At 48.2% G+C, this 20,248-nt stretch overlaps 1 protein-coding gene and 1 long non-coding RNA gene across 2 annotated transcripts in view; both read right to left on the reverse strand.

The window, feature by feature from the left end:
• The window catches only part of RNF216 (ring finger protein 216), a 163,095-nt gene that overhangs the window by 41,461 nt on the left and 101,386 nt on the right, over positions 1-20,248 (reverse strand). The window lies entirely within an intron of this gene.
• On the reverse strand, positions 599-18,270 carry LOC105523200. The gene is made up of 3 exons (XR_001003551.1): positions 18,162-18,270; positions 4,337-4,431; positions 599-732 (listed from the first exon to the last, which is right to left on the reverse strand). It is a non-coding gene; the product is annotated as an uncharacterized LOC105523200 (long non-coding RNA).

Raw genomic sequence — 20,248 nt, forward strand, 5'->3', positions numbered from 1 at the left:
AGGATCCAATTAACTTGGTCGAGGTCACAGAGCTTTGGACATGAGTCTGTCTGATCCCAAATCTACTTGCTCTTTCTACTCTTAGTTCCACTGCGCGCTGACATGGTATTTGCTACCAAGAGCAGGTCACTATTTACTGGACAACTCAAGGGCATGTGGCTCATGAGACAAACCGAGGTTAAAATGGCATCTTGTGTGAGGAGACCAGAGAGGAACAATCAGCAAAGCTGGGTGTGAGCGTCAGGGCATCAAAGGCATGGCCGTGCAGCTGCAGCTGTGCAGGATGCCTGCTTGCCTGGGCTTCCTGGAGAGCTGGGAACGCTCAGTAAGAGGCAGGATGGGATGGAATCAGATCTGAGGATACCCTTTCTTACTGGTAATGGTAAGAACCTGCTAATCACAGGGTGATCTCAGACTGGACACGTGTGAGGAAGTAGCTGTTCCTGCCACCTTTGGCCAGTTGTATGTCTGGCGGCATAGCAAAAGGAAGTCCATTTTTAGATTTCCATTGCTGCCTAAACAGAGACAGGCTCCATGAAGTGTTCCATAGTCACTCCTTCAACCAACCCCTGGACCCTTACTTATAAATACATGCCACTTACCTCCTCAAAGGTAGCCAGGATGATGGCATTAAGATGTGCTAATGGCATTGCTTGAGATTATCACCATCACTGAAACTGCTCTGGGTCAGTTTTGTTCAGAGCAATGCAGGTAACAGAGACAGCTTCTGCACTGAAAGGAATGAAGACAGTCTCATGTTCCCACCTTTGCCCCTTTCACCAGTGCCACTGAGAGCCTTCCATCAGTGCAGCAGAGTGGGATTGGTATAAAACGAAGCCCCTGTCCTTTTAGAGTCTACTCACAAACAGATAACTCTATACTCTGAGGAAGATGGTGAGTACTTCAGAGGAAACTAAAGCCAGGTAAGGGACAGGTAGTGTTAACAGGGAGGGTGCCATCTGACACTGGTTTGTCAGGGAAGGCCTGTGTGGAGCTAGCACTTCTGCCTGAACCTGAAGTCTATCTGGTAGAAAAGCGTTCCAGGCAGAGGGAATGCAAGCAGGACAGCAGACGGAGCTGGGACAGGAGAGAGAGCTCAGACAATCAGTTCTCCCTGAGTCAGCACCCACACTCACTAAGCCCTCAACGGCACAAAACGCTGCCTAAGAATGTCCCTTCTCCTCTGGCAACACCTACTCACCAGTTCTCCTTTCAAATACCAGTGGCTCTGGGAAACCTAAATGACCTGGGAAAAGCTGGCATTTTCTCACTGGGCTCCCAGAGCCCTTGGCTTATGCATTGTTACTGCACTTTTAATGGCGTCTTGTATGTCACCTCTTCCAAAAGCCAGGCGCTCCTTGTGGCAAAGATAATGTCCTGCTGGTCACTATGGACAGGCTTGGCATGGAGGGCTCAATTCATCCATCAAAAAAAAAGTTCACTTGGCCAGGCGTGGTGGCTCACGCCTGTAATCCCAGCACTCTGGGAGGCCGAGGTGGGTGGATCATGAGGTCAGGAGATCGAGACCATCCTGGCTAATACGGTGAAACCCCGTCTCTACTAAAAATACAAAAAAAAATTAGCCAGGCATGGTGGTGGGCGCCTGTAGTCCCAGCTACTTGGGAGGCTGAGGCAGAACGGCGTGAACCTGGGAGGCAGAGCTTGCAGTGAGCTGAGATTGCGCCACTGCACTCCAGCCTGGGCGACAGAGCGAGACTCTGTCTCAAAAAAAAAAAAAGTTCACTTAAGGCTGGACACAGTAGCTCAAGCCTGTAATCCCAGCACTTTGGGAAGCTGAGGCGGGTGGGTCACAAGGTCAGGAGATCGAGACTAGCCTGGCCAACAGAGTGAAACCCCATCTCTACTAAAAATACAAAAATTAGCTGGGTGTGGTGGCGCACGCCTGTAGTCCCAGCTACTCAGGAGACTGAGGCAGAAGAATCGCTTGAACCCAGAAGGCAGAGGGTGCAGTGAGTTGAGATCCTGCCACTGTACTCCAGCCTGGGCAACAGAGTGGGAGTCCGCCTCAAAACAAAACAAAAACCCCAAAACAAAAAAACAAGTTCACTTGAGTGCCCATTCTGTGCCACATGGGGATGTGATGGAGATGAAGCCAGGAGAATTCCTGACCTGGAGAGGCTCGTAATCAACCACGGTACGTCTCAGGTATCTTTGGATTTCTAGGGCCTAGCACTAGATTTGAGCGACACAAGGTGCTGAATATCTCAGGTGGAGGCTGGCAAGACAAAGCACATCTTCTCCATGCAGTTATAAATGTATCCCACCCAACTACTGGGACTTTTTTGTACTTTACATGGGCAAAAAAAGCATATCCACTTCCTCCCTGAAAGAACATTATTTCCTCCCTATTGGGTCTTATTTATAATTATTCCAAGTAGTTTACGAGAAAAAGAAATTATTAATATATACGACCCTTTCAGGTTAATTCATTACAGCTTGAGCCCTAAAGATATGAGTTACTGTCATTCCTTTCTTTGCTCCCTAATGTCTTTCCCCAATTTAATGAGTTAAACTACAAAGAGCAGTTATCACCAAATGGCTAATGACCAAATGCTTACAGATGGTGTGAGAAAGTACTGCATCTATTTCAATTAGGATGTTCTTTCTTGATTTTCTCCTATAGTTTCAAGACGTGGAAGCTGGTATCTCTTCAATCAGGATAAAAGGAGCTCACAAAAAGAAAACCCTGAAAATGTGTGCCCAAGAGAACTTCTGGTTGAGGGGTCAGGACTGAAAATGTGCAGTCAGTCTGACTGTGTCCCAGCCTGGCTCTCCCCAACACCCCCAGAGGCTGTGGAAGGCCAGTTGCTGCCCAAGGGTAGGCTGCGCGCTTCTCCCACTGGCCAGCATTCTCCTCTGCACTCTCAGCAACAAGATAGTCCAAACTGCCTGGGTCCAGTTCTTAAAGGACACAAAATTCTTTTTTTTTTTTTTTTTTGAGATGAAGTTTTGCTCTTGTTGCCCACGCTGGAGTGCAATGGCACATTCTTGGCTCACTGCACCCTCTGCCTCCCAGGTTCAAACAATTATTCCTGCCACAGCCTCCCGAGTAGCTGGGATTACAGGCACCCGCCAACACACCTGGTTAATTTTTCTATTTTTTAGTAGAGACAGGGTTTCACCACGTTGGCCAGGCTGGTCTTGAACTCCTGACCTCAGGTGATCTGCCCACCTTGGTCTCCCAAAGTGCTGGGATTACAGGAGTGAGCCACCGCACCCGGCCAGGACACACAAAATTCTAACATGAATTAATTCAAATCTGGGAGTGGCCAAGTGAGAGCTCTGGGAAACATTACAAAGCCTCCCCCACCTCATCCCCGAGTCCTGAGGAAACGGCTTCTTTGGGGAAGATTTCACGTTGTTCTTAAATATTTTTTGGTTTTCATATACACCTCACCTACCATTTCTATGTACAGAAGCAGGCTTTGAAAAAAGAAATCTTGAAGTCTTGTTTCTGTGGATTAGAAAAGTTGTTTCCCTGAGCCACCAGGATTAGGTGACAAATTGGAATAGGCGAAGCTTTATATGTGGTTTCCGTGCTAATGCTGCCCCCTAGGGATGGAAAGTTACAAGGCACCGAGACATCAGCTTGACTGCTCTGGGACAGACCACACATAGCTGCTGGCTTTTTACTATACTATGGGGACCAGGGCTTCGAGGACAGAGTGGGAGGGTAAAGTCTTTCTGGAATAAATCAAAGTTCAATTTTATTTTTATCATAGTAACTACAAACAAAACTACTAATTCCCTTATATTATTCAAATACAGATGACTGTTTCTCTCAAATGGCTGTTTAAAACAATCACTGAGACTGCATCAGCAACACCCAGGCAATGGCAGGATGTGGACATTCATATAAAAATTCCAAGACCAATATGTGAGCTCCTACTAAGGACTATGGGTCCTGCTCTGCGGTGGGGACACATGTTAAGTGAAATATATAGTAAGACATGATTGTAAGTGCTGAGGAGAAAAAAAATACAGGAAGGAAGAATTCACTGGGGTGGAGAGGGGAAAATAGTTCACAACTATAAACTGGTGGTCAGGGAAGGCCTCTCTGCGAAGGTGTAGGTAAATGAAGACTTAAAGTCAAGGGAGTGAGTCTGGTGCTATCTGGGGGCAAGAATTGCAGGCACAGGGAACAGGAAGGAGCAGGGTGGGCAGAGCTGTAAGGAGGAGAGGAGGGTTGGGTTTGCAGGCTGCCTGGGGCCTGGGAGGTGATGATAAGGGCTTTGGCCTGCGCCCAGAGTAAACAGATGCTGAAGAAGAGCCTCTGCAATGGCTTTGCATGAGGTTGATTCCCAAAGAACTCCACCTGCAGGGATCCCTTTCACGGGGAGCTCTCAAGCCCTCTGAGCTGCGCCTCTGAAGGTGGGGCCTCTCCCGCCTTCCTGCCAAGCTTCTCAAAGCCTGGAAAGCGCAGGAGAGGAGGCTGTGACTAAACTCCTTCCAAAGGATTTGCCCCCTGTAGATGCTCCATACAATACAGGTTGTGGAACCGAAGTTACTATAGCAATGACTTCCTTTTTTTTTTTTTTTTTGAGACAGGGTCTAATTCTGTCACCAGGCTGGGGTGCAGTCAGTGGTGCCATCATAGCTCACTGGGCTTAAGCCTGGACTCAAGTGATCCTGCCACCTCAGTGCCCATAGTAGCTGTGATCACAGGCGCATGCCACCATATCTGGCTAATGTTTTGTAGAGACCAGGTCTTGCTATGTTGCCCAGCCTGGTGTCAAACTTCTGGGCTCAAAGGACGCACCCACCTCAGCCTCCCATATGCTAGGATTACAGCTGTAAGGCACTGTGCCTGGCCAGCCATGGCCCTTTGGTGGGTTGTAAAGTCATTTCAGTAGATTATGACTAGTGGTTTTTAAAGAAAGCTAAAACAGAAAATACTAGGGCACATTCAATGTGTCAAGTATTTGTTTTATAAAACTACTGTTTCTGTTACACCTACATTTATTTATGTTTGGATGAGGCTTAAGGTAATTTATATTTCTTCCTATAGGTTACAAGCAAAAAGTTTAAAAGCCATTAATTTAGAATTCATTCAGAATCAAAGTTTCTTTAAAAAGGCATCCAAAGGCTCATTCTCACAATAGAAGTCCCGGGGATCACTGCCAGGAACTGAAAACCGGCCCCATTTCTAGTTACCCTGGAGGTGACTCTGCTGATGAGGAACAATGCCCGGGAACCAGGAGAACCCCAGCCTTCTCCATCCTGCAGGAGCAGGGCCATGCATAGGAAGATCTAATAACACATCATTTCAAACTGTCAAATAGAAACACTGCTATCACTTGGGCAGAAACAAGCCAGACTGACCTTGTCTTTGCTCACTACTTGGGCTACCCCTGGGCTTCCCAGGGTTTTACTGGAATCCTGGCCTGGCAGGAAGAGCCAGCAAAACCAGCTCTTGCCTGCTGGAACTCCACTGTTAGCATGCCCTGGAAGAGAGGCTGCAGATTCCAGGAAGCTTCCTTCCAGGTAGGACAAAGGCCATCTTGACACTCCTCCTCATGCCCAGGTTGACAACAGCTGGACTTAAAGTGGCTGGACCAGGTCAGGAAAGGAGACACTGGGGTCTGGGCATGTGGTGGGAAGGAGGAAGTCGAGGCTTCATCCAGAGTCATTCAGCAGAAGTGCTGGTTCCAGGGTATAGCGCAGCTTCAAGTTGAGCAGGTAACTTCGCATTGGTATTTTAGGGTGCCATGTAAAGATGGCAGGAATTCATGTATCCAGGGACAGAAGAATACAAAACTGTCTGAACTTGGGGTTGATAACACCCCTTTGTGGATATCAGACAGGACATCTTGCAAAGTACTGTTTATATAGCAGGCATAGAAAAGCGGCTGCCCTGGTAGTTTTTCACATTCTCATAAAAATCAAAATCCTTCTCAGAGTAAATAGCAAAGCGGACTTTTTTTTCCTTCCTTTTTTTTTTTTTGAGACAGAGTCTCGCTCTGTTGGCCCAGGCTGGAGTGCAGTGGTGTGATCTCGGCTCACTGCAAGCTCTGCCTCCCAGGTTCACGCCATTCTCCTGCCTCAGCTTCCTGAGTAACTGGGACTACAGGCGCCCACCACCACACCCGGCTACTTTTTTGTATTTTTAGTAGCGACGGGGTTTCACTCCGTTAGCCAGGATGGTCTCGATCTCCTGACCTCGTGATCTTCCCGCCTTGGCTCCCAAAGTGCTGTGATTACAGGCGTAAGCCACTCCACCCGGCCAAGCGGGCTTTTAATCTTTCCCTCCTTGCTAGTGAAATGTGACAAAAAGGGAAGCCTCTCTTGGGGACAGAAGATATGAACTGGGTATGAGGGTCACAGGAGGGAGGAAAAAAGGGTCAACTCGACACAGAAGAATAAAAAATGTGGATGGGAGACACCCAGGGTGGAGGGCTCAGAAGCAGGGCCAGAGATCCCAGTCCTGAGAAAGAACGCTGTTAGGAAGTAGCCAGGGCCTGCTGTTGCCCTTCCAGGGCTTCATGCCCTTCATTCTCCTGGTTCATAAGGTTCGGGTATTCTACTCATGGTATATCTTCCCCATATCTTTACTATGGGAAATAGTAAAACACTATCTCGTTAGCATACTATCCACCCAATGCCTCCAGATGCTACTACTCTCAACCTTCACTCATTCCCACAGGGCTCTTATCCAGCTGAAATCTAGTCCTCTCCCCCAGGAATACAAGCAGTAGCATAAGTGATTTTTAGTTCTGTGAACCTAATACTATAAAGAGCATTAGAGAGTATTTCAACACAGGCAGCTGGCTACAGATGGCCCCCTTGGGGGAAACTATCACACCCAGTCCCTTGCTATGCAGGATAGGCAGGACTGTCTCCACCTGCCAGCCCGAGAGGAATATGGACGGTCGGGCTCCGGCTATACTTACTAACCAGAGTTGCATCTGACAAGATCTCTAAGTGATTCTGACACATAGTAAAATTGAGAAGCTCTGACCTCTTGTGATCCAGGTCTTGGTTTTGCCAATCCTGACACCTCTATTTAAAAAAGAAATGATGAGATCTTTAGAAGACCAATCTTTGCCACTGGCAATCACAGGGAGGCTGACACACTCATTATCCACTCTTTTCAGTGTGGCTGAAAAGACTGGCAGAGTTTACTCAACGCTTATGAAATCATCACTCCATCTTGCCTCAAGTGAAAGATTATTGACAGATTTAGCAGTAAGAGACCAAAGATGCTAGAGAGTGAGGTGAGGTGTCTGTCCATGCTTGTAAATCAAGACCTAAACTTTGTATCCAATCTGCCAGATACCATTGTTAAAACTGAGACTGTGTTGGCCAGGTGCAGTGGCTCACACCTGTAATCCCAGCACTTTGGGAGGTGAAGGTGGGCAGATCACTTGAGGTCAGGAGTTTTGAGACCAGTCTGGCCAACATGGCAAAACACCATCTACTAAAAATACAAAAATTAGCCCGACATGGTGGTGTGCACTTGTGATCCCAGCTACTTGGGAGGCGGAGGCAGGAGAATTGCTAGAACCTGGGAGGTGGAGATTACAGCGAGCTGAGATCGCATCACTGCACTCTAGCCTGGGCAAGACTCCATCTCAAAAAAAAAAAAAAAAAAAGAAAAGAAAGTGAGATTGTGGATGCTGTGTTTGGGAATCCTTTTTTTTTTTTTTTCTTGAGACGGAGTCTCGCTCTGCCACCCACGACAGAGTGCACTGGCACGATCTCTCAGCTCACTGCAACCTCCGCCTCCCAGGTTCAAGTGATTCTCCTACCTCAGCTTCCCGATAAGCTGGGATTACAGGCACGCACCACCATGCCCAGCTATTTATGTATTTATTTTTATAGAGATGGGGTTTCACCATGTTGGCCAGGCTGGTCTCAAACTCCTGACCTCAAGTGATCTACTTGCCTTGGCCTCCCAAAGTGCTGGAACTACAGGCGTAAGCTACAGTGCCCGGTCTGGAAATCACTTTCATAAACAACCTGGATGTGAGATTTTCAGGATCCATTTCCTGCACATGCACTGCTCCCCTGAGATGACACATGCCTGACCACAGTGCTGCTGCCCGATTGCAGAGGACCCAGCCACGTGGAAGTGGGCTCCTCCAATGTGCATGGAGGGGCTGACAAAAGGGGACAACCAGAACCAGAGGACAGTGCTGAACTGATGGTTGGGAAAAATACAGACCGTCTTTTATTTCCTCTTTTTGCTTATTCTTGGATTTAAATTTTTGGTACAGTTAATCATGTATGAAACAAACCTAAGGAGATTCCATCATTTCACAGAAATATTTATGAGCAAGAAATTAAATTCTGACCCCAAAGCATGCTTAATTTCCACCCCCACTGGTTCATTAGTTTCTTCATGTCCGACAACCTAAGGTGACCTTTGGAAGCAAAAGTACAACTAAGGTGGTGTAACTGGTTCTTGTAACACAGTATGTTGAAATGTGACTTCCCTCTCTTTTTTTTTTTTTGAGTGGTGTTTTCAGCCTTAATCCATAGCCCAAATTCTCAGTTCCAGTTATGTGGCCTACCCGGGAGGAACTTGTGATGGTGGCCACATAAGGAGGCCGTCTGTAGCCTTTTTCGGGTGCGAGGGTCCACCCTAGGAAGGCAGGACTCAAGGTCTGCCCAGGAGGAACCACCATGCCTCTCCTTTCCCTAGGAGGCCTAGAGTGATTTCTGGGAACTACTTGGTTCTGGGAGAGCTGCCGGAGTGGCAGCCTGTTCTGGTGTTTGCTAATATTGTTTTTATTATTTTTTCTCTACAGAAACTGCTCTAAATAACACAGATGGACAACAGGATAAAACCTCACCAGAGACAACATGCCTTTTGCCAGCCTCCCTAAGCTGCGCTCTACTCAGGCTCAGCAACTGCTCCATGTGCCCATGTGAAGGCTGGAAATCCTGATGAACACAGTGGGGACGCAGCTGCTCATGCTTGAATAGACTTGTCTTCGGCTCACCTCTACCCCAGTGGTAACTGCTCGTGCTTTCTATTGTTTTTCCAACTGAATTACATGTGCTAAAAAGACACACCGTTTATCTATGGCTGTTATGAACTGAACTGTGTCTCCCTCAAATGCATACGTGAAGCCCTCAACTCTGACACCTTGGACAACGACTGTATTTAGAGACAGGGCCTTTAAAGAGGTGATTATATTAAATGAGGCCGATAGGGTGGGTGCTATTCCAATCTGATAGCCTTATAAGAAGGACAGAGAGACACCAGAGGAGCGCACAGAAAAGACCATGTGAAGGCACAGCACGAAGACAGCCCTCTGCAAGCCAAGGACAAGGGCCTCACAAGAAATGAAACCTGCTGACAACTTCATTTCAGACTTGTAGCTCCAAAACTGCAGGAAAACTGACGGCATATATAAGCCCCTAGTCTGGTATTTTACTATGGCAGCTGAGCTGACCAAGACCGTGGCCATTGATGACTATCAAGCAGTAGACAGCAGTGGATCAGAGAAGTTCTTGTCCCTTCGTACACACGCTGTGCCCTCTGATCTTCTTCATACGTGCTGGAGACGTTAAGTCCTGATTCTGGGGGACAGATGGAAAGCAGGCTGTAGAGACTGGGACTAAGTCCCAGAAAACCAAGAACGGCACCAATTTATTTTCCATCCAGAAGAGCACATGGCTTCCTGGAAGCAGCTGCCCTTAAATACATGTTTACTTTGGAGGAATGATAATCTTGTAGTTATATCAGTTACTTTGGTCTTTACTAATGTTTATATAAAAGGATCCCATTCTACAAAAACGCCAAGTTGGAAAGTTATGTTTGTTAAATTTAATAACAAGAAGTGAAGCAAGCAGACTTTAGAATGAAACTACACACACATGATGTAGTGCTTGTAGCATCAAGACAATTCAGAGTTTAACCCACTGATGAATTTCAACAGGAGCTGGACTCTGAATTGATGTTCTAGGGAAAAAAAGAGGTTTCCAGAATTCATAAAACACATGTTGAATTACATTTTTATCCACTTACATACATTCTCTTGCTGGTACCCAACGATAAACACTCATCACATAAATACTTAAGTGATCACATAAGCACACTGGTGCTGGTATGGAGCTTGAGTCTGGAAGAAAGAAGGCCAGTGAGGAGGCTGCTGTGGCTTCCTGGTGAGCAGCGCAAGGTGGAGGATAGATGTGAGGGAGGACTCGAGACAGGATACTGTAGAGCACTGGGAGGCAAGGAGCCGGGGCTCTCTGGGACACAGGCAGCACACTCCCAGGACAGTGCTGAGGAGCCCTACTGGGTTCTATCATTTGACAAAGGGGGATGTCTTGAAATTGGAAAATGTACAAAAAAGTGCTGAGACGTCCTGGGTTACAGCTCAGGATCTGTGGTTTACAGGTGTATTGTGTCTTTTTTTTTTTTTTTTTTTGAGACGGAGTCTCGCTCTGCCGCCCAGGCTGGAGTGCAGTGGCCGGATCTCAGCTCACTGCAAGCTCCGCCTCCCGGGTTTACGCCATTCTCCTGCCTCAGCCTCCCAAGTAGCTGGGACTACAAGCGCCCGCCACCTCGCCCGGCTAGTTTTTTGTATTTTTTAGTAGAGACGGGGTTTCACCGTGTTAGCCAGGATGGTCTCGATCTCCTGACCTCGTGATCCGCCCGTCTCGGCCTCCCAAAGTGCTGGGATTACAGGCTTGAGCCACCGCGCCCAGCCTATTGTGTCTTAACAAGAGACACGGGGCAGGGGCAGGGTGTATCCATCTTTCCACTGACTCAGGGTGAAACGGGGGCATAGGTGCACTGTGTGGGCATTCCCACCACTCTCTGGACCTCCTGAGACCAATGTGTCCTCTACAACACCAAACACCCCACCTGTGGGCAGTACTGCACTGGTCACCAGCACCATCCCAAGCAGGGGAAGTCAGTGGTTATTGAGATTCTTCTATGAAGCCATAGGGTGTAGAGCATGGCCTCTGCCTGCCCACCTATCTACCCTGCCTGCTTACGGTAATTAGCGTGGTTCCTGTCAGTGCAGCTGCTGTTCAAGAACAGGCTCGACACAGTGGAGTGGGCTGGAGATGGCTTTGTGGAGACAGCAGTACAGGTCAAGAGGTGAAGAGCAGGTAGGAGGATGGGCAAAAGGATCTGCAAGAACAGGCAGGCAGGTGGGGGACAGGCTTAGTTTGTGAGAAGGGAAGAAGGGGCCAGACTAACAAGAGTGACAAAGACTCTAGAAGCCACTGCAGGTTCCAACTGGGGGTGATGTGAAGAACAGCAAAGCTGACCTGTCACGTAGGGCAGTCTGCAGGGAAGACAGCAAGTTGCAGATCAAGTGCAGGAGGCCAAGGCCACAACCCAGAGTGAGGGTCTGCAAGGAATTTCTCCATTTGGCTAGATTTGGAGAATACAACATCCCATGTCATCACAGCAAATAAGAAAAATATTAAGCCTGAGCAACGCAGCATGACCTTGTCTCTACAAAAAATAAAAAAATTAGCTGGGTGCAGTGGTGCACATCTGTAATTCCAGCACTTTGGGAGGCTGAGGCAGGAGGATCACCTGAGGAGTTTGAGACAAGTCTCGGAAAGACAGGGAGACCTCCATCTCTCTCTCTCTCTTTCTGAGACGGAGTCTTGCTCTGTCGCCCAGGCTGGTGTGCACTGGCACGATCTCCGCTCACTGCAACATCTGCCTCTTGGGTTCAAGCGATTCTCCTGCCTCAGCCTCTGAGTAGCTGGGATTACAGGCATGTGCCACCATGCCTGGCTAATTTTTAATTATTATTATTTTTTTACAATGGAGTCTCGCCTTGTCACCTAGGCTGGAGTGCAATGGTGCGATCTCAGCTCACTGCAACCTCCACCTCGCGGGTTCAAACAGTTCTCCTGCCTCAGCCTCCTGAGTAGCTGAGATTACAGGTGCCCGCCACCATGCCCAGCTAATTTTTGTATTTTTAGTAGAGATGGGGGGCTTCACCATGTTGGTCAGGCTGGTCTCGAACTCCTGACATCATAATCCGCCCACCTCAACCTCCCAAAGCGTTGGGATTACAGGCATAATCCACTGTGCCTAATTTTCGAATTTTTAGTAGAGACGGAATTTCACCATGTTGGCCATGCTAGTCTCGAACTCCTGACCTCGTGATCCACCTGCCTCAGCCTCCCAAAGTGCTAGGATTACAGGAGTGAGCCACTGCACTTAGCCCTCTATCTCTTAAAAAAAAAAAGAGAGAAAGTAAGTCTAGATGTGGTGGCACACACCTGTAGTCCCAGCTACTTGGGAGGTCAAGGTGGGCGGATCACTTGAGCCCAGGAGGTTAAGGCTGCAGTGAGCTATGATCGCATCTCTGCACTCCAGCCTGGGCAACAAAGACTCTATCTCAAAACAAAACAAAAAGAAAAATGAAAAAAGCCAGCTGGGAATTCTTGGGGAGACTAGTTCAAAAAGAGGTGATGCTCACTCATTTATAGTTGTGGAAAGCAGGGGGTCTTTAAAGCTGAGCTGAGATCATACCACTGCACTCCAGCCTGGGCAACAGAGTGAGACTCTATTTCAAAAAAAATAAAAAATAAATAAAAATAAAGCAAATGTGGGTACAGAATGGCTACTGGTGAAAATCCTGAAAAAATAGCTTCATATGTAACTACAGCAGAGCTCCCACAATTTAAAAGGTGAATTTTTTATTTTAAACAATGGCAGGGAAAAAAGTAGTGATTCTGGTACATTCAAATAAGGTACTAACTACTAACAGTCTGTTGTATGCTATTTACTGTGCTGGGCACTTCAGAGATATCACTTCATTCAATTCTTATCCCTCTGCACACATGCTAGGTTCTGCACACAAGAATTAGAGGCCCCAGAGGGGCAGGCTTTCCTGGGCCATATCCCAGGGGACAGGGGAAGTGTGAGTTTGGCAGGGCCCATGCCCGTAATCCCAGAACTTTGAAAGACTGAGGCAGGAAGACCACTTTGTCTCAAAGTCCACCCAGGAGTTTGAGACAAGCCTGGACAACAAAGCAAGACACTCTCTACAAAAAATAAATAAAAAAAAGTTAACTGGGTGTAGTGTGCCCACTTAAGAGTCCCAGCTACTCAGGAGGCTGAAGCAGGGGGACTGCTTGAGCCCAGGAGGTCAGGCTGCAGTGAGCTATGATCGTATCACAGCGCTCCAGCCTGGGTGACAGAGCAAGGCCCTCTCAACACAAACAAACAAACAAGCAAGCAAACAAAGGAGCACGGTCATGAAGCCTGTAGCGCTAACTCTATTCAAATTCTTTTTTTTTTTTTTTTTTGAGATGGAGTTTTACTCTTGTTGTCCAGGCTGTAGTGCAATGGCGTGATCTCAGCTCACTGAAACCTCCACCTCCTGGGTTCAAGTGATTCTCCTACCTCAGCCTCCCAAGTGCTGGGATTACAGGCACGCGCCACCACATCTGGCTAATTGTGTATTTTTAGTAGAGACGGGGTTTCTCCATGTTGTTCAGGCTGGTCTCGAACTCCTGACCTCAGGGGATCCGCCCGCCTTGGCCTCCCAAAGTGCTGGGATTACAGGCCTGAGCTACTGCACCTGGCCCTCTTCTTTTTTCTTTTCTTTTTGAGATGGAGTCTGTTGCCCAGGCTGGAGTGCAGTGGCACGATCTCGGCTCACTGCAAGCTCCGTCTTCCAGGTTCACGCCATTCTCCTGCCTCTCAGCCTCCTGAGTAGCTAGGGCTACAGGCGCCCACCACCACGCCCGGCTTATTTTTTGTATTTTTAGTAGAGATGGGGTTTCACCATGTTAGCCAGAATGGTCTCGATCTCCTGACCTCGAGATCCACCCGCCGCGGCCTCCCAAAGTGCTGGGATTACAGGCGTGAGCCACCACCCCCAGCCACCTTCTTTTTTTTTTTTTTGAGACAGAGTCTAGCTCTGTTGCCCAGGCTAGAGTGCAATGCGATTTCGGCTCACTGTAACCTTTGTCTCCTGGGTTCAAGCGATTCTCATGTCTCAGCCTTCCAAGTAGCTGGAACTACAGGCCACGTGTGCCACCATGCCCAGCTAATTTTTTTGTATCTGTAGGAGAGATAGGGTTTTGCCATGTTGGTCAGGCTGATCTTGAACTCCTGGCCTCAAGTGATTGGACCGCCTTGGCCTCCCAAAGTGTTGAGATTACAGGTGTGAACCACCGTTCCCAGCCTCAAGTTCTTTCCATGCCAAAGAAATTTATTTTTCCCCAGCTATACACCTTATAATTTTATGCAAACTTTTAACACAAAACAAAGCTGACCTTAAAAGTGCTGACGGCAGGTATAAAAAGTATGATTCTGAACCAAGTCAAGCCCCATTTGTGAGAACAGCCGCTGGGGAACCCCCTTGTGTTGCACCTGCATTGAGTGCTCAGGCCAACCCACTGGCTTCTGCTTCCTCACAGTCCCCTGTCCATCCTGTCTGCCTGGCTGTGTGACCACCACAGCTCTCATGGGGCTCCTGGCACACACAAAGACACCTGGACATTAAAGAGGGCACCAGAGGGGAATACACACACAACTGGGAGGAATGGTTTCCAGCTGAAAAGGCTGGCCCCCTATGTCCCTATTCTTAAGGAATAATGGCATTTCAGGCCTAACAACTGGGAGAGAAAGAAGACTCACAAACACACAGTGCAACCTGAGCCTCAACACAGAAAAGCCACTGGCCTCAGGTTCCAAGCACTTCCTCTCTGGTCATTGTTCCAGGCTAGATTCAAGGCTGGCCCTGGGTCACAGGTGTGCATCCAGCTGGGGCACTTCAAAATGGGACCAGTGAACACTGGACATAACCTCATCCAAGGCCCATTATTTCCCATAGGTAAGGGTTATTGCTCCTTAAAAACCAAACCAAAACCCACCACCACATGAAATGAACCTCGTAAGAGACCTAACTAGTGGCCTGACCTAAGAAAAATACCACTACAGACCACGTTTTTAGGGCACTCTGATGTATGGTTTACATAGTGTGGAAAACAGAAGTGATTTCATTTTCTAATGGCATTAATTCTACATTGTCCAGGTGTTAATTTTAGAGCAAACACACGTGACTTAGAGACTGCTCAGCACGTGTTTCTGTGACAGCAGCCAAGGAGTTGCCATCTGCTGCTGTCTTTGCTTCTGGACCTTATGTGCTCTACTGTATGGGTGGTCTGGGCAATGCCACCTGCATTCACTAAAGGTGGGCACTAGGTGAATTATCTCCATCGTAAAACTGGACTGCTAATCACAGAACCATATTATTTTGGTTTTCTTGACATTTTCTCAGGCTTTCCTCTATAAAGGGGGCAAAAAAAAAGGAAATCTAGAAGAAAAAAAGAATGAAATAAAAGATCCAGGCCGTATTGAAAGGCCACATATATGGCTTTTGGTAGATTATTAATAATAGCAAACCCTTACAAAGGGACCATCCTAAGCACTTTGTGCTTAACCATTTGTCTGTCTTTCACATTTATGTTAGCATCCTCAGATTGGAAAGAAGTGACTAAGAACAGGTCTGGAATTGCCATTTAATTGCTATGAGAGCAGGTGAATCCCCTTCCAGTCCTGGCCTGACCTCATTCTCCACTTCCTGTGCAGAGTCCTGGGAGTGTTGCTCAGGAAATCCCAGGAATCAGAGTCTGCCCAAGGGGAAGGGTTGTCTATGCAGAGGCCATTAGAGTAACTAAATCAGAATCCAGTAGAAATCAGGGGAAGGGGGATACCTCAAAGTAACGGAGCTAGAAAAACAGCTCTTTGCTCTCTTCTGGGTTCCTGGTTTACATACAAAGCCCCAGCCCTGTTATCACACACCCATACTCTTAACTGGAGCAGGACCAGTGATCTTACCAGGGGGTGACCAGATTTTGGGACTGTTCTTGGTACTCTACCTTCTCCTACACACCTCTCTTCGTCTTGGTGGTACTGGGGTTTCCTCCCAGCTCAGAGACGTGCACTCCAATGCCTGACGCCCCACTGTGGAGCCAAAGGGCCCGCCTACAGAAATTTGCCAATACTCAGGCATGCGCCCAAATCTAGGTTTACTTCTGAGGCTCTGGGGCCCTCTGCTGACCGCCTGCTGTAACTTTTAGGTCCTCACCAGACCAATAAGAAAACCAGCCTGAAAAATCTTCCCATTTTACTGCCATCTATAAGACTTTCAATTATGTTCTCTGAGCTTCTGCAATGTCAATATATTACCTGCATTTCATAAACAGGATCAGAAGAACGTTAAAGATGACAGGCCCTGGGCAGGCAACTAACCATCACCAAGGACTGACCTACGTTACCACCTCCCCAAGCACAGAGAAAAATGAGATTCAGAGATTCATGCCACCTGGTGTCCCCACATGACCTAGTGGTCAGGAGACTGGCTCTGGGCCCATCTGAGCAGTCCATCATGGCTACTTACTAAAGTGACCTTGGGTGAGTGATCTCACCTCTCCCAGCTTCAGCTTCCCTATCTATAAAAGGAGTACTTATAAGGAGGCTGGCGCTCGTACTGACCAGTATCAGCTGCTGCTCTGCCATGGCTCCAGTCACAACTGTGCCTCCTGGGCCTGCTACCCTCCAAGCATGCTTCCAGGAAACTCTGCACCGTGGGAGCTAAGGCAGTGAGACAAGCTGGAGAGGATGCTCCTCACACAGAAGGTGACAGAGCAGATTTCTGGACACCAGCTCACCAGGGAAGACGTGAGAGCTGGACTGGATATAATGTAAGGGGCAAAGGTCTGCAGACAGCCGAGGAGGCCAAGCTCCTAGAGAGGAAGTGGGGAGCATGGCCGGTTTATCAGTTGCCCTCCAATAACACTGACCACACAGGCACTAGAAATGGCCTCAGCAGAGCAACGAGGAAATTTACGGGAGACACAAATGTAGAATATTTTATAGGCTACTGAGTAAAGTTGTAAAATTTAAGAGTAGAGAAATTAGATATAGTGGGATGAATAACAACAACAGCTACCATATATTGAGTGTTTATGGATGAAACATTTTATTTATCAAATCATTTAATCCTCCTAACAACTTTTCAGGAGGATCCTGTCACCCTCGGGGAGGAGAAGGCGGGGGGGCACACAGCTAACAAGTGGTGGGACAGGCATCTGAACATGGCTATGCTGCTCCAGCCGGCTCCCACCAAAGGCAATAGACTAAAGGCCTGTTTGTCACCGTCTAGTGACATATTTTGGGGAAATCCTTCAGCCCTAGAATGGTGCAGAACAGGGCAAGCTGTGGCCTGGTCAGCCTCACAAGGCGCTGGGTAGTGAGGACGGAGGCGCTGAATGCACTGGTGCACACACACAGACATATCAAGTGTAACGAGGCTGTTGGTGAGTCCAGGGGAATGCAGTGAAGCCCCTCAGCAGCAGGAGTTCTGACCAGAGCCCCTTGAGGGTCCTCCCTATCTCACATTTCTAGAAGCCTAAGTGATCACCAAATGTGCAATTATTTGATAAGGCTTAGCTCCAGGTGCTACGGCAACAGACACAACATCAAAACCACTGAAATCAAGAGTGAGAATAGCCCTGTCATGGAATCTACCATGAAATGTGCTACTGCAGGGAGCAATTAAACAAAAAAAGAAAGGCAGGCACCATTGAGAGAAAAGCGTATCTGTGTGAGTGCTTACATTTCTAACAACTGGCCCTGTAAGAATAAGCATCTTCAGACCCTCAGCAGGACAGAATCCAGCAGGCCAGACCATCATGCTCTGCCGGGTCCCCCACCAGCCTTTCCGCTAAGTGGCCAGAATCCCTGGGCAGGTGAGCCAGGCGGCTCCACAGTCGGCACAATAGGGACCCTGTATGTAGAGTCCCTAAGGGTCCTGAGTGTCTCTTGCTGGGATCCTTACACCGTCAGTCCTCTGCTACCAGAATAATCATGTGAGAGGCTAAATCTGATCATTTCACTACCCTGTTTAAAGACCATGGACAGACTTCCTGCTGCAATCAGGAAGAAGTTCACATTGTTCACACAAGGGATGTGCCCTCCACGACCTGGCCCTGAAGCTTCCAGCCTCCTCACTCGCCCTGGAAACACACACTCCCCTCTACTTTAACACTCTGTGTCCTCTTCCAGAAGATTCTTCATGCTCTAATGCAGCCTTCAAGGTCCAACAGGGAGGCAGTTCCTTTGTCCCTCGCCCCCGCTGCCAGCCAGCTCTGTCATCACAGAATGCGGTCCACTCCCCCAAGCCCATGTATCCTACCCAAGTCCTCCACGTGGTGGGCTTGTCAGCTCACTGGTTACTCAACACTTCTTTTTTTTTTTTCCGTTGAGACGGAGTCTCGCCCTGTCGCCAGGCTGGAGAGCAGTGGCACAATCTCAGCTCACTGCAATCTCCACCTCCCGAGTTCAAGCGATTCCCCTGCCTCAGCCTCCTGAATAGCTGGGACTACAGGCGTGCACCACTATGCCTGGCTAATTTTTTTTGTATATTAGTAGAGATGGGGTTTCACCATGTTGGCCAGGATGGTCTTGATCTCCTGGCCTTGTGATCTGCCCGACTCGGCCTCCCAAAGTGCTGGGATTACAGGCATGAGCTACTGCGCCCAGCACTCAACACTTCTACTTGGATGTCTAAGAGGCGCCCCAGACAAAAGATGTCCGAAGCACCACTTCTGGCCCCTGGGCTTCCCTGTATCCCTGAAGGACACAGCCACCCACTGGCTGCTCATGCAACAAAACCTAATTCCTCTTTTCTCTTTATCCTCATTCGATCCCCTAGCTGGTCCTTTCTGTTCCGCCTCCAAAACGCACCTCACACCTAACCCACTCTTATCTGGGTCCAGAACCCAGCCTAGGTTCCCTCTGGCTGGACCATGGCGGGGAGCTTGGACTTCAGTCCATCCCATCCCTCACTCCCTCTCATGCTGTTGCCTCCAGCCATATCCCGCAGATACCCCAGACCCTTCCCGCACTGGGGTCTCAGCTCCTGTGTTCTCACCTGAACGGCTTGTCCCCGGCTCTTTGAATGCCTAGCCTCTTGCTTATAATTTGGACAAGTCCTGAAGTGTTTGTGGTTCTACAGAGATGCTGAAGAGCCACCTGGGCCTTTAGCAGCACCTAAATGTTTCTCATGCTATGCCTAATGTAGGAACCAACCTACCTCAGGAAATCCAAGCAATTATCTAGGGCCAGAATCTGAATTATCATCTAGTTTCATCTCCCATCATTTACCTGTTTTAGGGAAAAATGCAAACTTTATTCTGAAAGAGAAAAGTTATCTTTGGCCCCAAACACGTCACATTTCATAGCTACACAGAAACAACTGTGGATTACCATGTCCCCAGCAGCTTCTAAGCTTCTGGGAGGAAATCTGTAGCACTGACCCAGCATGCCTCCCTCTCTAGTTTATTCCAAGGGGTGTTCTCAAACCTCAAGGGCTAGGCAGGACCTGTAGCACCAAGGACGGTATCTTCTTCCCTCCTTGATTATTAACCCTACCCACTGACCACACTGACAACCTTTCAACATTGTTCTTGCTTAGGAAGTGTCAATGACGAGTCCCATTAAGTGAAGATGGGATCTGCGTAGCCCCTAAGGGTGGACACCCCTAGGGGTCTTCTAAAGAATGCTACAAAGATGATCAAACTCCCCGTGCCACAGCAACCTTAGTGGACAATAGCGTCACAGCCCACTGGCACTCTGGCTGTGTGTGTGCCACTTCTGTGGCCGGCTTCTGCCTCCTCTCAGGGTGGGGATGATGGAGAAATGCTTGCAGACCTGTCCACCCAGCAGACACAGGCGCCTGAGACCACGCAGGCCCACACTGCTAGGAAAAACTGTTGGCTTTCTTTCCCCTTTTCTAAATTGCAAAGCTGGCAGATTCTGTACCTATGTGCTGGCTGACACTGACTTTTGCTCAAATCTAGATTCCAAAAATCCCTATTTTGTTTTAAAATCCTTTGAAATCACCTCGCAGGCTACTTGACCAGGTTACCCTCACACCCGTCCCTCTAAAAGGGCAGCCATGGAGCATATGTCACTACTTAGCTTGGAGCAGCCAATCTCTGGCCTAAAGGAGAGATAACAGTTTTACTTTTTTTTTTTGAGACAGAGTCTCGCTCTGTTGCCCAGGCTGGAGTGCAGTGGCGCCATCTTGGCTTACTGCAACCTCCGCCTCCTGAGTAGCTGGGACTACAGGTACCCACCACCATGCCCGGCTATTTTTATATTTTTAGTAGAGACAGGGTTTCAACATTTTGGCCAGGCTAATCTTGAACTCCCGATCTCAAATGATCCACCCACCTCAGCCTCCCAAATTGCTGAGACACCAGCAAGAGCCACTAACAT

The sequence above is a fragment of the Colobus angolensis genome, unplaced genomic scaffold (assembly GCF_000951035.1).
Source record: "Colobus angolensis palliatus isolate OR3802 unplaced genomic scaffold, Cang.pa_1.0 Scaffold453, whole genome shotgun sequence".
In the NCBI taxonomy this organism is placed as follows: domain Eukaryota; kingdom Metazoa; phylum Chordata; class Mammalia; order Primates; family Cercopithecidae; genus Colobus; species Colobus angolensis.